We start from the raw sequence: 15,425 nt of genomic DNA, 5'->3' as shown, positions 1-15,425 counted from the left end.
AAGGAAATATTTTTGGGAAAAGATGAATCCAAAAGTGAATATGTATAATGCAGTCTCTAATTTTGTTAGAAGTTGGCAACAAATTTCTATTTCCCCTTGCATTTTCTACCAGCTAACAAAAAGAGGTAAACACAGGAATCAGTTAAATCTATTGAAGAACAAAAAAAAGTGACCCTGTTTGCTTAGGAAAAGCACAGTTCAGATTGATTCCTGGGCCTTGATATATGTTTTTCTTTAGTATATTTTGAGAACCCTCCATGATGATACAAATAGCATTTTCAACTATATTTTCAATTGAAAACAAGGAGTTTCAGAAATTTTTGTCTAATACCTTACAATTCAGACTGATGGTATAATACAAAACTGAAGTTCAGGAAACAAACAAAAAAAAAGAGTCTATCGATGGCCAAAATAATGTAGCCCCAAGCTTTGCTTCACAGTTCCCCATTCTTAATATTAATTCTAAAATAGATTAAACAATGTGTAGATTGTAGAGTAACGGTTTTCATATTTTTTCCTTGGCACAGTAGGATATGAATTGTGGTCCTACCATGGCTGAGCTATGTGTTTAAGATGCACGTGAGCTGGGCTGGCGCAGACATCTTCCAAAAGAGATGAAGATCTTAAGAAAGACACTCATTTGCCTGACTATACAGCTTGCCCAGCTCTCACTATAGCAGGGGCCATAGAAGGACGAAGGGCAAAACTGTCTCTTCAAGCAATATTTTCAGGAACCTATCAGCACATTAACCTAGTTCATGGGCTTTATAATCCTATGAACTCTTTAGATAAACAGAAATATTTCATGCTTTCTTGCCAAATCATTGTGATGAAATCTGCTATAAACGTTTGGGCTGACCTTTACTTCTCTAAGTGAAAATACTGTAGTAGAATAAAAAAAGTTATTGTATAGAATTACTCCTGATTAGAATATCTTTGCCAAATTTTAGTTCCTAAACTTAAAAGTTTTCCATAATGTTTTAAAGCAAGTGTGAAAAGGAATCTCAGGTCATCTGAGGTAGAGTTTGGACAGAGACTAAGCTAATAATCATTTGGGAGTAGGGTCCCTTTAGGCCCACCTTAATTATTTTAGTCTCTTGATTTTTCTCTTCTCACCAGGAGTTCAGATTGGATTAGAAATGCTGTTCCAAAGATGAGTATGAGGAGAAACTAATTATATTCTGTTCACTCACTCATTCGTTTCTTTAACAGAGACTAATTGAGTGCCTCTTATAGTATTATATGTATATGTAAATGTATATATGACACACACACACACACACACACACACACACACACACACACACACATATAAAGATAAAACACCATGAAGATTCTGAAGCCAGTCTGTCTGCAATTTATAAGTTGTATGACCTTGGACAAATAACTTAGCTTTTTAGATCTTTATTTCTTCACCTGTCAAATAGAGATAATAATGTTAATTATTTCATAAGATTATAATAACAATTGAGTCACTACACAAAAAGTACTTTGACCACTGTTTGGAACTTAATAAAGTATTATCACTATTATGTGTCAAGTGCTGAGGATAAAAACAATACCAGAGACAGATGTTATACACGTTCTTACTGATTTTGGCAGTTTGTCAGATCTCTGACTCCAGGGAGCATGAATGGCAGGCTGCCCAGTTGCTGTGCTCTAAAATCTATTACAATTTTGATGGAGAGGCTTGTCAGCTGCTCCCTGTCAATAACTGAGTGTAGCAGGGATATTATAGAAGCACCATTCCTGGGAAATGGTGACCTGTTTCTGACAGATGATGTTGATTTCAGGATAGATTAGTGGTTAACAGGGTCTAAGGATGGTGAAAAGTGGGGGTTGGTGGGGGGTGGATGTGATTGTAAAAAGATAGCACACGAGAAATCTTTGTGGTGATATAATAGTTCTGTATCTTGATTTTAAGAGTGATTACACAACTCTACACATGTGATAATATGACTTAGAATTATACACACATACTATACCAATGTAAGTTTCCTGATTTTGATGCTATACTATAATTATATAGGAGGAAACAAGTGGGAAAGATTGTCATCAAAAATGATAAAGACCCCCAGAAAAAAAGCAATGAGAAAACTGGCAAATATTGCCAAAATTAACTTTTTCAAAACTTTGGAAATGAATTAAAGATTTACAGATATCGAAGAAGAGGTTGTGTGTGTGTGTGTGTGTGTGTGTGTGTGTGTGTGTTTTCCTTTGAAAGGTGAATCTCATTAAGAACAGTAATCTTTGGGGTATTTTGCCTTACTCTATTCCCACCCCATTCTCTAGCTCCAGAGGAACCTGAGAATACAACCGCCCACAATCACAGTGAAAATCAGGCTAGCAGCCTTTGGAGGGAGGCAGAATGGGGTTGGAGCCCCTTCGAAGACTCATTTCCAGATAAATGCCATTATTTGACCTGTCTGGTGGTTTCCTGAAACACCCCACTTACAAGGTTGTCTTGATTTGACTTGCCTTAGAGCTCTCACATTGCAAAAAGACTAATGATATTGAATATCTTTTCGCGTGCTTATGGAATTGAACATTTGTACATCTTCTTTGGAGAAATGTCTACCGAAGTCTTTCAACTATTTTTAAAAATTGGGTTGTTTGCCTTTCTGTTTTCACATTTTAGGAGAGTTCTTTGTTTATTCTGGATATGAAATCCTTTTCAGATATATGATTTTAAAAGTTCCTTACAGTTCTGGATCCACAGGACACTTTTTCATTCCAGGACTTAGAACAACAACAACAACAAACAATTAAGAGAGGCAACAGTCTGTTATTTGTGCCACAACATTATTTTTAATGTTATAAAATAATAAATCTTAGGTAAAACCGTGAAGCACCTTTTTGTTTTCAGACCTGAAAACATCTCTTACTACTTGAAGGGAACTAGCTGAGATAGGGACTAATAAGAAAAATGCCTTAGAGACTCAAGGGATGGAGCATTTATTTTCTCTCTCCTGGACTATTACAATGGTCACTGGGCGTTCTTTCTTGCCTCCAATTTCTCTTACCTTCGGTCCATCCCACACACACCGTCGCCTCTTTCCAGGATATTGGTATTTCCCTAAACTAGCTGTTTGGACGACATGTGATCATCATAAAGGTGGGAAAGATGTCCATATAGTAACTTGTATTATAAAAGAGCCCTAAGTACACACATCACTTGTCACTCACACACAAACACACAGAGTCTTGGTATTAGTCTTGGGTTCCCTCAGAAGAAGACTCAGACAAAATTTCAAATGCAAATAGTTTGCTTGAAAGATATAGAGAACACTAAAAATAAGTGGGGAAGTGATATAGGGAAGACAAATAATAAAAGATGTATTATCTAGAAAGTTACTGCCATGGGTAATAAGAGTTTAATCCACTGGGGAACTCTGAGACACCAGTGAAAAACTCAGTTATCTCAGAATTAGGATACTTAATGTCCAAATCAACCATGGTATTTTTATGACAACTACTGAGGACTATCTATTGATGGATGCTTACTTTCTTGCAGCTTGAGCCCAATTAAATAAAAATAAATAGTAAGGTCTGAGTAAGGATAAATAATAAAATATTTATAATCAATTATGACTTTTGGGACTTCATAAAGATAGAAAACCTAATCTTAACTGGACAACATTCCAAAATACATTCCATTGAGTCATAATTTAATTTATATTCTCAACAACTTCACCAACATTCCAATTCCTCTGCATTTCTGCAATGTTATCAAAATATTGGTTTCACATGGTAGCAAGATGATGGTAGAAGTTCTGTTACTCATATCTTTCAAGGTTCATAGCTAGCGAAAAAGTACAAGTCTCTTTTCCAGGAGAATTAGCAAAGATCTCAACATTGTCCATTCTTGAGTTTGTCACCAAGGCCAGAAGAATGTGATGTTCTCAACAGTAAGATCGAAATCACATCACTGGAAGCACGTGGGAGTACGTAAAAGCCCTGAAAGGGAATCTGGGAGCTGTTACTACAATAATGAGGCTGGGAGTCATTACTCAAAGAGTGGGAATGGGTGCTGGGCAGTAATAATGACAGATATCACTGACGTTATCTTAGAAGGAAAACCATAGGTAGAATTAAGTTCAGAATTAAGTTTCAGTTTATACTTGGAAACACAATGGAGCAAATTTATATATTAAATCAATCTTTTGTTCATAGAAATGTCTTACTCAAGTATGTTTTAGATCACATGTACACTATCAGGCTTTAAAAAAATCCTCAAAAACTCAGCCTACTATAGTAAGTAGATTATTCAAGGCATAATTGAGAAAAAGAAGGATTAGGAAAGTTTTACAGAGAAGATAATATTTAAGTCAAGAAGAAGGAATTCTGTGGAAGGAAGGAAGGAAGAAGGGAAGAAAGGCATTTGAAGTAGAAAGAACAGAACATGGAAAAGCATAGAAACATGAATGAATTTTATTTTTGATTTTAAAGATTGATTTGTGCATCTTGGTCTTTGAAAGTTATAACAGTCTATGGCCATGCCACCCTGAATGTGCTCGGTCCTGTCTGATCTCAGAAGCTAAGCAAGATCAGGCCTGGTTAGTACTTGGATGGGAGACCACCTAGGAAGACCAGGTGCTGTAGGAGTAAAAACATAAAAAATAAGAGATTGTAAGCTGACAAGGTCCTTGCAATCTATGAGGTCAACCAAGGGTTGCCTCGCCTAAAAAAAAAAGTTATAACTGTTCCTATATAATGGTCAAGTAGTAAGGGCTACTTATGTGCATATTTGCTTAGTACACAGGTGCCCAGCCAGGTAAGACATAGCCCACCTTCTCTGTGGGCCCTGTCCCCGGCTGCATCTAGGAGGGGGACAGTGCCTTTCTCTAATCTGCACGCAGGCACAAACCAAACTGATACTTATCTAGATACATGTAGTTTGATTTGGCTAACATCTCAGAATTCACGATGAAGAGTAGCAAAAGATTAAAAAGATTGTTTGACTTTAACTGTGAAAGCCTTACTTATGTTGTTCTAAGAAGTTTATATTTAATTTACTGGCTAGTAGGATCCAATAAGGGATTTTAAACAGAGGGGTTAGGTGACAAGATAAAAATTCAGACATCCTGGGAGTCAAAATCAATTCTTTAATGTCAACCATAAGGAGGTATCTTATAATATAATCTATCTATTCTAAAGTCTAGATACAGCATTAACAATTCTATCTCCTCCTTGAGAGATGCTCCCTCCTCCATACATATGATGGAAATAGGCATTTTCCTAAACACTCATACACACTCTTACGGCATTCGTTAGTAACTGCTTATTTTTATTGAAATGCTGTGTCAGCTCATTCAAAATAATATGATGAGAAAAATCCTCACACCAAGAACATAAATATTTGGTGAAACTGAAAGATATCTATTTTTCGTGTGGATGAATTTATTTTTTATTTAAATTGTCCCTCATCCCATGAGTGAAGGCAGAAATCAAACACCTGCAGCGCATTTTGAACAGCGTCCACTAGAGGGCACGCTTACCTCATATCGCGACCAGCTATCAAATTGCTGCTTTAATTCAGAGCCTGAGGTAATTCAGAGCATGATTGAGCAACTTAGGTGACCTCGATATCATCAGAGGTTAGTGAGAGCCCATTACTGTAAAAGAAAAGGTCAGTCTATCAAGTGATAGAGATGAAATATCATTTGAGTGACGTCGACGCCAAGCTGACGGATTATACATATCAAACCCAAATATAATGAAAACCCCAGAGAGGCAAACAGTGTCACTTTGAGGGAGATGACCTCTAGAGGGAGTCAGGTTAATTGATTTTACCTCAGCATGAGAGAGGTGAGGATATTTTTCAAACACATTAAATTGGCTACTAAAAATGTGTTCTAACCTGGTGTAATCCTAACAGAAATAGAACAGACTGGGAAGTGCTGTTTTAACCGAGTAATGGCTAAAATTTGACCGCTGAGGGGTACCTGTCTATGGGAATGTATTTGTTGGGAAACTGATCCCTATTTGAACATAAGTATGGCCCTACTAAGATAGTCTGTGTGCAGACAGCCTCATTTCAGATTAAAAACTTGGATTATTTTTGGAAAGAACTAAAAGTTATACAAATATCAAATTCACCTGTAAAAATGAAGGCTGAGTTTCTTGAAGGGAGACTGATGGGACGCCTGTCCCAGGCTCATCTGGGCATAGTGGCTAAAATTTTAATTTCAAGGTTCTCTCCCAGATCTTTCTAATCAGAACTTCTGAGGTGGGGTCTAGGCGTCTGCATGAGCCTTAGGCAATTCTTTTCATTTGCACTGAAATCTGAGGACAAAGAAGTATGACATCACTTAGGATGCCTGGCTGACACCTGTTAGGCACTTTTGTTAGCTCAAGTTCCTAGGTGCAGCTAGGTAACGGTCATCTGTTTGCTCACATACAAATACACATTTTTATAAAGCAGCAAAGCCCCCCTTGTGTGGAGCACCTGTATTTGGTCACAAACTCTGCTAAGCATTGTTTGTACATTATTGTGATTTAATCTCCCTCAAATCAGTGAAGACGATATTGTTATTCCTTTATACAAATCAGAGAGAACACAGCTTCCAAGAGGTTAACTGATTCATCCAAGATCATGCATTTAGAAAGCAATCAAACCAGAATTAAAATCAAGATCTGTTTAACTCTAAAGTTATTTAACTCTAAAGTTCTTTAACTAAGAAGGTGAGGAGGAGGGAAATATTTAAAGGTTTATTAGAATTTATGTAATAATTTCCTTCTGATTTCTGAATCCTCAGTTATTGGACTAGATGTCAGAAAACCCTCCTATATCAAACTAAAATCTGCCATTCTTGAACATTCACCAGATATCCTGAGAACCGACCTTCAGAGTGACATGGGGGAAAAGCAACTCTCTGACTTACAATATGTCATTGGAGAAAAACATTAACTCCTGCCTCTATCCCAAAAGAGGAAAAGCTTTCTCCTTTAAAGAAATCCATTTTAAATCCATTTTTAAAATGGATTTCTTTGGTTTACAGATGTGTTTGTAGGATTTTATAAACTATGGGCCTCAGCATTTAATGTCAAAAAAAGGTCACACATTTCATCGTTATAAAAAATAAAGTGAATACAAATCTGGATAAATTATTGTAGTTTTTTTAGGCTTCTCTGAAGAATCATATTTTACTCTAGTCAGAGTGTAGTTATGAAATACGATAACATAAAAATGAAGTATGGCTTATTTTCTCTTCTTTTTAGTGGATTTGGACATTCCCATTAAATAAAGAAAACTTTTTTTTTAGGTAAATTGTATTTCATTTTAGTAGCACTCATATATGTCAAGTTAGAGATCAAATCCAGATTTCCATTTTTTAATATATGGTATTGGTCAGCTTCACAAAAATGTGAATAAAGCAAGAAATATACCAAAAATTAACCCTTAAAAATCAAATGACTTACAAAAAATATCTCTGAAATCCATGATGACATTCACAGGAGTAAAGAGAAATTATAGCATTTTCAGCTAGCTTTAAAAATTTTTTAAATTATTAAATATATATATTTGATATTTCTTCCTCTGCTTTTTGATTTACTTATTGGGCATACAAAAAGCTATAAATAATGTATACAACCTGATGAGTTCGGAGATAAGTATGTATTTGTGAAACCATCACCACAATCTATAATATTTCTATAAATAATAAATTAATATATACATATTTGTATAAAGTAAAAATTATGTTTCCTCTTCCTTCTACCCCTATATCCCTCCTTCTTAACCATGACTCACAGTTTATTGTATGTCCTTTTTTATAGGTAAATTAGTAGCTGAAAAAGGGTAGACAAGTAGGAGGGTTAAGTAGTAGTCTTTAAAAAAAAAAAAGAAAGTTGTATATTACTGAAGTGCCTCTGCATACTTTATTTGAATTTACACATTTTCCAACAGCAAAATGATGCTATGACCTAAAGCAAAAGTACGATGACAAAGTTACCAGCAGATGACATATCGTTTGCATATAGCTACTTCAGATTTATGACTTAATCGATTTATGTTGAGAGTTTGGAAATGTAGACTGTTCATAGTATCGGCCATACTATGAATTTACTCTCTCAGTGTCACCTCAGACAAAATTATGCTACGGAAATAACAGATGATTCTAAAACCCCAGTGGCTTTCAACAACAAAGGTTCGTTCACAGTCACAATATGTAGACTACAAGAAGAACAGTTCTGTTCCAGGAATCCATCAATTCTCCCCTATGAAACCAGAATGAGAGGAGAGACACTATCTGGGACATTGCATACCTCATAACAAAGGGAAGAAAAAGCACGGGGAAGAGCTGTTCTGTTGAAAAATGACAGGCACCTCTTCTGCTCACATTTTATTGCACTGTTTAAGTCCTTTGGTCAAGCTTCACGTCAGTGGGTCTGGGGTGTGTAAGGAGGGTGAGGAAATATGTGTAGCGAAATATAAATTACAATGTACATTTTGAATAGTGATACTATTTACCATATCTAACACTTGCTTTTGAATGACTTGATATTTTTTGATTATATAAATGCTTCATAATTTGTTGGTGGACATTTTGTCTAATTTTTCAATAACATTGATAATGCTGTATTGACCATACTTCAACATGCACACATTTCTTTTAGACTAGGTTTAATGAATACAAAAGATACAGAATGTTTTAGATATGAAAATCAAAGCATTTTCTTCATGTGTCTGCATTTTTTTTTCTTTTTAAATTTTTTACAAAATAGCACATCATTCTTGTTTGGTTAAATATCCTCTTCTTTCCCCAAAATACTGATAGAAGCTCATTTAAAATATCTGTGCCAGAAAGCTATAATTTGAAGTCATCTTTACTTCTTTCCTTTATAATGAAAAAGTTCAGAAGGTGTGATGCTGCTATCCTCTGACACTTATTTTAATCACTTTTTTTTCTCACCTGGCAGACCCATGCTGCATAAGGAATTAATTCTTTATAACCTTTATAGTTATTTGGATATCATTAGCTGAGTTCTCCATGTCTGTGTGAAACCCTAACACACATCTGATACTCAATCACGTGAAAGAAAGAATGCCACTACTTTCTTATGTCACTGAATGAACAAAATCATACAGTTGGAAGCATTTTTTTCAAATTACTGTACAATTATACTTGGCTTTATGTATTATTTAAACTCACAATCTTATTTGTGGTTTTAATAGATTTTATATTTTGAGAAGTATAAATTTATTAATGATAACATTTCTGAGCAACTAAAAACTATATCCATAATTTTGTAAATTTTTTCATCAATCAGACATTCCAAAATATTTGCACAGGATCTACTATTTGAAAGACACCATGATAAGGTGTGGGACTTATGCTGGAATGAAAGAACATGGTCTTGTTACTATATTCTCCCAATTATTACCTGGCAGGACTGTGATCTGAAACTAGGTCTATCTGTCAACAAAGTCTATGATTTTAAATACCATAATTATGGCCTATAGAAATGTTTGCAGACTAAACCATTAAATATTTTACTAGGTAAAAAAATAGCCTTGACTATTCTGCTGAATTGACAAACTGAACACATAAAAACAATGAAAAGGAGCTTGCATTCACTAATCACTAACATTAATAAAAGAGTATGAAAAACATAAAACTTTTTCTTTTTCTTTATTCATAATATATTCAGCCAACACTTATAGAAACCCAGCTGTGTGGCAGGCATTGTCCTGTGTGCTATAAATTCTGCAGAGACCAAGAAATCCAGAAACATATAATTAAACAACAAAAGAGACAAAATAAAAGGAGGAAAATGTAGAAAAGACACATGAGCAAACAGAAATAAAAAAGAAAAGTGATTACAGAGATTAGCCAACTAAAAGATAAAGAATTATAATTACCTAGAGAAGAACAAATATAGAACAAAGAGATTCAAGAGTTTTTGAGAAAGAAATTTTTTCTTTGGGGAGGGAGGTGGAGGCAAGAAAAACTTAAAATATGTATCTGAAAAGGCAATGGTGTCCCAAGAAAATTTAGAGATTATCAATCATGAGACTTATACAGATTTAGTGGCTGCATTTTAAGAATAGAAACTTTTATGAGTGGCCAAAAAAACAGATAGGTAGACTAGATAGATAGATAGATAGATAGATAGATAGATAGATAGATAGATAGATAGATAGATAGATAGATAAACAAAATTGGAAATAAGCTGAATTTAGGCGTTTTCACAAGAATATAAGTATAGGAACAAGTACAGAAAAATCGTTGCTAAAATTTTTATACCCAGATAATATGTTATCAAGAATAAAAGTAAGAGACAAACATTCTCAAGACACGTATTTTATTTTACTGAAAGATATTGTGGAAAGAGCCTGACGATGATGATTCTCTGGTATAGTTTCTGCTTCATTTCAGGCATATTTTTTAGAATATATTCTAATCAAATACCAATACTCTTCTGTGCAGAACAGATCTTCACTTAGCAATTCATGAGGTTATTTTCAGATATACTGTGAAGCCTTATAAATTATGAATTTCTATTTTCATAATTTATTCAGAAAAATCATTGCCCAACCAGAAAAATATATTAAAAATACTACTGATGGAATGAGAGTCACACATTCTGTTAATATCATTTAGAATGAGATTCTTTTAGTAATATTGTATCTGAAAAAGCATGAAAATTTGGACGGAGAAGAGAGTTTGATATATCAACTGGACTTGATTCTCACCACTACATTTACTAGTTATAACTCACCTACATTCATTAACCTATTTTGCCTCTGTTTTGCTATTGATAATATGGCGAATCTGAAAAATAACACTGTCACTGGTTATTATGAAGCTTATCATAATGAATTAGCAGGTCACACAGAGTATATGATTTTTCTTCCCTTAGTGAATTATTTTACAGCCTTCTGGATTCAGCTCAGCACCATCTCAAAAACAAAAACAGAGGCAAAACAAAACAAAAACACAAAGAAAAACAAAGGAAATCAATTTAGTCTTATTAAGTCCAAATAATGAAATGTTATCAGTTTCAGGAAGATGGTATTTAATTGAAAAACTGAGAAGGTATTTTAAGATTGTAGACATGATTCATTCAGGAATAAGTCCATTGTAAAGTCTATTATCCTTTGCCTTTCTCACCATCACATTTTAATTAGCCTTAGTCTAATGCAAATGCCATGGGATTTGTCAACAGAAATACCTGAAGTAACGTTGAAGTTTTATAACATAAACTATTAAGCAAAGGTCAATTACTTGACATCTCTTACAGTTAGTTTCTTCCTGTATAAAATATATAAAAAATATCTTTTAGAGATTTATGAGGATTTAACTAGATAAAGTTGTAAGTACTCAGGACAGAGCATATGCTCAATACTTAACATTGCAATTTACTCTTTCTTACTTATCTAGAATGTTGGAAGCATATTAACATTTAAGAACTGCCCAGAAATTGTCAGCTACATAAATTACTGTCTTAGGGTAAACAACAAAAAAAATTACTTTAAATAATCTGAGAAGGAAACAACATAAAATTGTACAGTAAAGTATCAAAATGGCTTTAAAAGTAATCTTTTAAGTTTTTAATGCTTATAAAGATCTGCTAAACTTCTTTCTTCAAGTGGTAACATTATACCTCTAAATTATTAATTATACAAGAAGTCAAATAAAGGATGACATGACAATTTAAAGTGATAGAAACTCAGTAGAAAGAGCTTAAGGGGGGAAAAAATAGTAAGCATTATAGTAATTTGTTGTCCCAAATAATATTCACCAAATCATATTTTCTCTTATGTAATTGAAATTCTTGAATCTTCAAGAATATCCATTTAGTTGTGATTTTCCTCCAATTGAGGATTTTTAGACATAGAAAATAAGTAATATGCCCTATACTGAGACGCTGTAACTGCCAGCCATTTGCCAGCAGATGCGGATATACCGCCCAAAAGATGTTATCTGCTCCAGACTAGACAGGAAGTAGGAAAAAACGCCACATGGTGACCTTAGGCCGGCTTATCTACTCATAGGAATGTTTCTCCCACATTTCTAAGGTTTTCCTTCCTCCCACTTCCTGCTGCTCCCTTCACACACTCCAGTTGTGTTGAATTACTTAGCAGTTCCCTGAACAGGCTTCTCTCTTTTCCAGAAACTTATTCTTTCTTTCTCTAGCTTATGCTTACAGATTTTTTATAATTCAGACCAAATGCTCTCTCTTCCTAAAAGTCTGTTCTGACCTTCTTTTATTTGCATATATCCATCCTTCTATTTATATAAGCATCCTTTTTGTATATTAAGCATGATATTTAGCACCATGTAATGTAGTTGACTCTCCCACTACTTATAAATCTTTGGAAGACAGGTCTATATTTTTCTCATTTCTTATATCCAAATCTAGCTCAATTCTTGGCAAATAGAGAATTCCCAATAATTGTTTGATGAATAAATGAGTTTGTGATACATCTTTAAAATGACTTCATTTCCTAACTCCTATTCCTTGTCTTATAGATTGTTAGGAATGAGAATGTTAAGAAAATGCTTCCTCGACTTAAGCACTAAAGAATGAAGATGCTTGAGAATAAAAAAAGAAGGAGAAGATTTTAAGCACAGAATGAATGTACAAAGCCCATATGCTAAAATACCATAGGTTCTGGTAGAGTATATCTTAGTAACTGAAGTAGAAAATTTGGGCTGGCTAATACTTGATGAAACAATTGGAAAGATAAAATGGGGCTATTTTAGGAGACTGGTTTTAGACCCAGGTCAAGAAGTTTAAATATGTTCTCAGAAATTAGGAGTCATTAAATCACTTGATGTAGGCGAGTAATCTAATCAAAGATTAATCTTCCAGTATATGTAGAACACTAGGGGAGAGGTCCTAGAATAGGGAAGGTAATCATGGAGGAGATGCAGGTGATATATTTCAAAGCTTGAAACATATAAATAAAAGCTGATATTTCTTGGTTATTTGCAATACTCTTTTCTTGGATTGCCATTATTATTATTATTTTTTTTTAATGGTGCTAAGACTCAATCATTATTTTATCCATGAACTACATAGAAGAAAATTATGGCCAAAAAAAGTAACATGATCACTCTTGTATTATATTTCTAGAGCTGCCATAGCCACAGACTGGGTGACTTAACAGAAATTTACTTTCTGGAGGCTACACACCCAAAATTAAGATGTGACTAGGGTTGTTTTCTTCTGAGGCCTCTTTTCTTGGCTTGTCAATGGCCGTATTCTCCCTGTGTCTTCAGATGGTCTTTGCTGTGTTTGTGCCCTAATCTCCTCTTCTTACAAGGACAATAGTCGTATTGGAGCAAGGCCCACCCTAATGATCTCAGTTTAACTTAATTACCTTTATAAATAATTTATTTCCAAATAAGGTCACATTCTGAAGCACTAGGATAAGAAATTCAATAGACGAATTTAGGAGGGGGGTCACAGTTCAGCCCGTAACAACTGTCAACACTAAAATGTGAAAGAACATGAATTTTAATCCAGTTATCTGACTCCAGATTCCCTGTCTGCTCTGGATGACACCTGGTTGTTCCATGCAGTGTGGACCTGGATGATGACTGTTGGGAGCTGGAAAGCTGAGTTGCTGGTTACTGGCATAACCAGTTATGACAACAAGCCAAAATGAAAGCAATATTCAAGCTTTCAGTCATTTACTGATAGTATAAGGAAGGCTAAACTGCAAAGAACACTGGCTTCCCCCACTCCATGTTTCCCCACTGAATAGTACTGGTCTAGGATCAGCTGGATCAGCACAGATGTAGGGGGTTACTTCGCTACTGAGAGAGCCCCAGGAGGGAGAGAAGAAGGAAGATAGGACAAGGCTAGGAGTAGACAACTCCTGGGTACTGAGCCAGAGAGGAGAAAAAGGATTTTCAAAGTCCCCCTCTCTCAAACCCCTAAGAGACTTTGGCAGTGCCCAAGAAAGGCATCTGCCTAAGTCTCCTGATTAAGAGGCCTCCAAATGGAGGTGCCTATTCTAGAAATGCAGACTACAAGGAAGAGCATGGACAGCTTGGAGGGTAGGGAAGCTAAGTCCTTTAGTGCCAGTCCCCTCAATGACTGCAATACATTGGTTGTGCACCAAATCCTGTGTGAAGAGGGCAGCATGCTTTGTGAGGCTTGCCGGATAAAGCTTTTATAATTGCTTATGGTTAGGCTTGAGAGGTACACATAGTTTTTTGGCCAGGATACAGACTACTTAATAAATGGGTCTTTAAGAGTTGAGGGAACCTCTCCCGAGGTTCTGAGCCTGTGAATTGTGGGGAAAATTTTACTTAAGGGGAGTAAGTTTCCTTTTGAGGTACTTTGACCAGACCATCATTTTAGCTGTGTCAGCATCACTTTCCAGCAGTGGCTTGTTCTTAGTCTCTTCCACGTTCATCATGCCTCTATCATGGTGAGTGGGACTATGGAGAAAGAATGCTGTCAGTGGAATCATTTTGGAAGGGAACCTGCTTAGCACAATGCAGCTCAGGACTTGGTTGCACTGATCTGGAACGAGGAGATCTGTAACTGCTTGGCAGCCAACAGAGGAAGCAAACAGGATCATTAGTTCTAGCAATCTCCTCTTAATTTAGATGATAATTTTAAAAGCCAATAAGCAGTATTATACAAATATGTCAAGACCGACACGTGTGGCTTAACACTCCAGTAGATGCAATTTTTCAGGTGAAAAGGGCCTTTGACATCTCATAAGCAGCCTTTCTGCCTTTAGAAGAATGTTATGCCAGAAGTCTCTGGAAGGAACAAATATGTGGGTGACTATTTTGGTTACATGCAAGGCATCGTCCTTGGGGCTTTGACGACATTATTTCATATAACACTTACAACAGTCACATAGGTAGATAATGTCACCTCCACTCTGTAAATATTGAAACCGCCAGAGACTGGACATTGATACTATTTATCCCTTTAGAATGATTTATCTGCTGCTAGATTTGAAAAGAGATTTCTGGTCCTTACTTTCAAAAGAAGAGGAAAATATTATAGAAACGATTATAATTACCCAGTAAATGTATACATTTAGCTGATGGTGATGTTTTTAAGTCATTTCTAAAACATGAGCAAAGGAATTTTATGAAATTACCTGGTGAACCAAAGATGAAATAAAGAAAACCGATAAAGTAGAAAAATAATATTTTAAGATGTTTGTTTTATATCCATATAAAAATACAAGGATATCTGAATTTTGTATGGAATTAAATAATTGCCATATAATATAAATAATTAGTGATGAATTTCTGGCATAATATTTTAGGTAACATAAAGCATTTAGGATTTTAGAGTGTCACTTTAACTATTCTTCATACATGCTCTCAAAGAAAAAGCTTTGGTGGCTTTGGAGAATGATGAAAAAATCCCAGGTAAATTTAGTTTGAACCATTGCAGATTTAGGTGTGTGTAAAGGAAGGTGGTTCTTATACATGCTC

General features: G+C 35.0%; 1 protein-coding gene and 1 pseudogene across 1 annotated transcript in view; one reads left to right on the top strand and one right to left on the bottom strand.

Moving 5' to 3' along the window:
- ANO3 (anoctamin 3) overlaps positions 1-15,425 on the bottom strand; it is a 330,657-nt gene that overhangs the window by 252,769 nt on the left and 62,463 nt on the right. The window lies entirely within an intron of this gene.
- LOC112476683 lies at positions 4,487-4,605 on the top strand (annotated as a pseudogene).

This window comes from Pteropus alecto, unplaced genomic scaffold, assembly GCF_000325575.1.
Source record: "Pteropus alecto unplaced genomic scaffold, ASM32557v1 scaffold71, whole genome shotgun sequence".
NCBI classification, from domain to species: Eukaryota; Metazoa; Chordata; class Mammalia; order Chiroptera; family Pteropodidae; genus Pteropus; species Pteropus alecto.
Note: the sequence above shows the minus strand (reverse complement) of the source record. Positions and strands in the feature narration are given on the sequence as shown.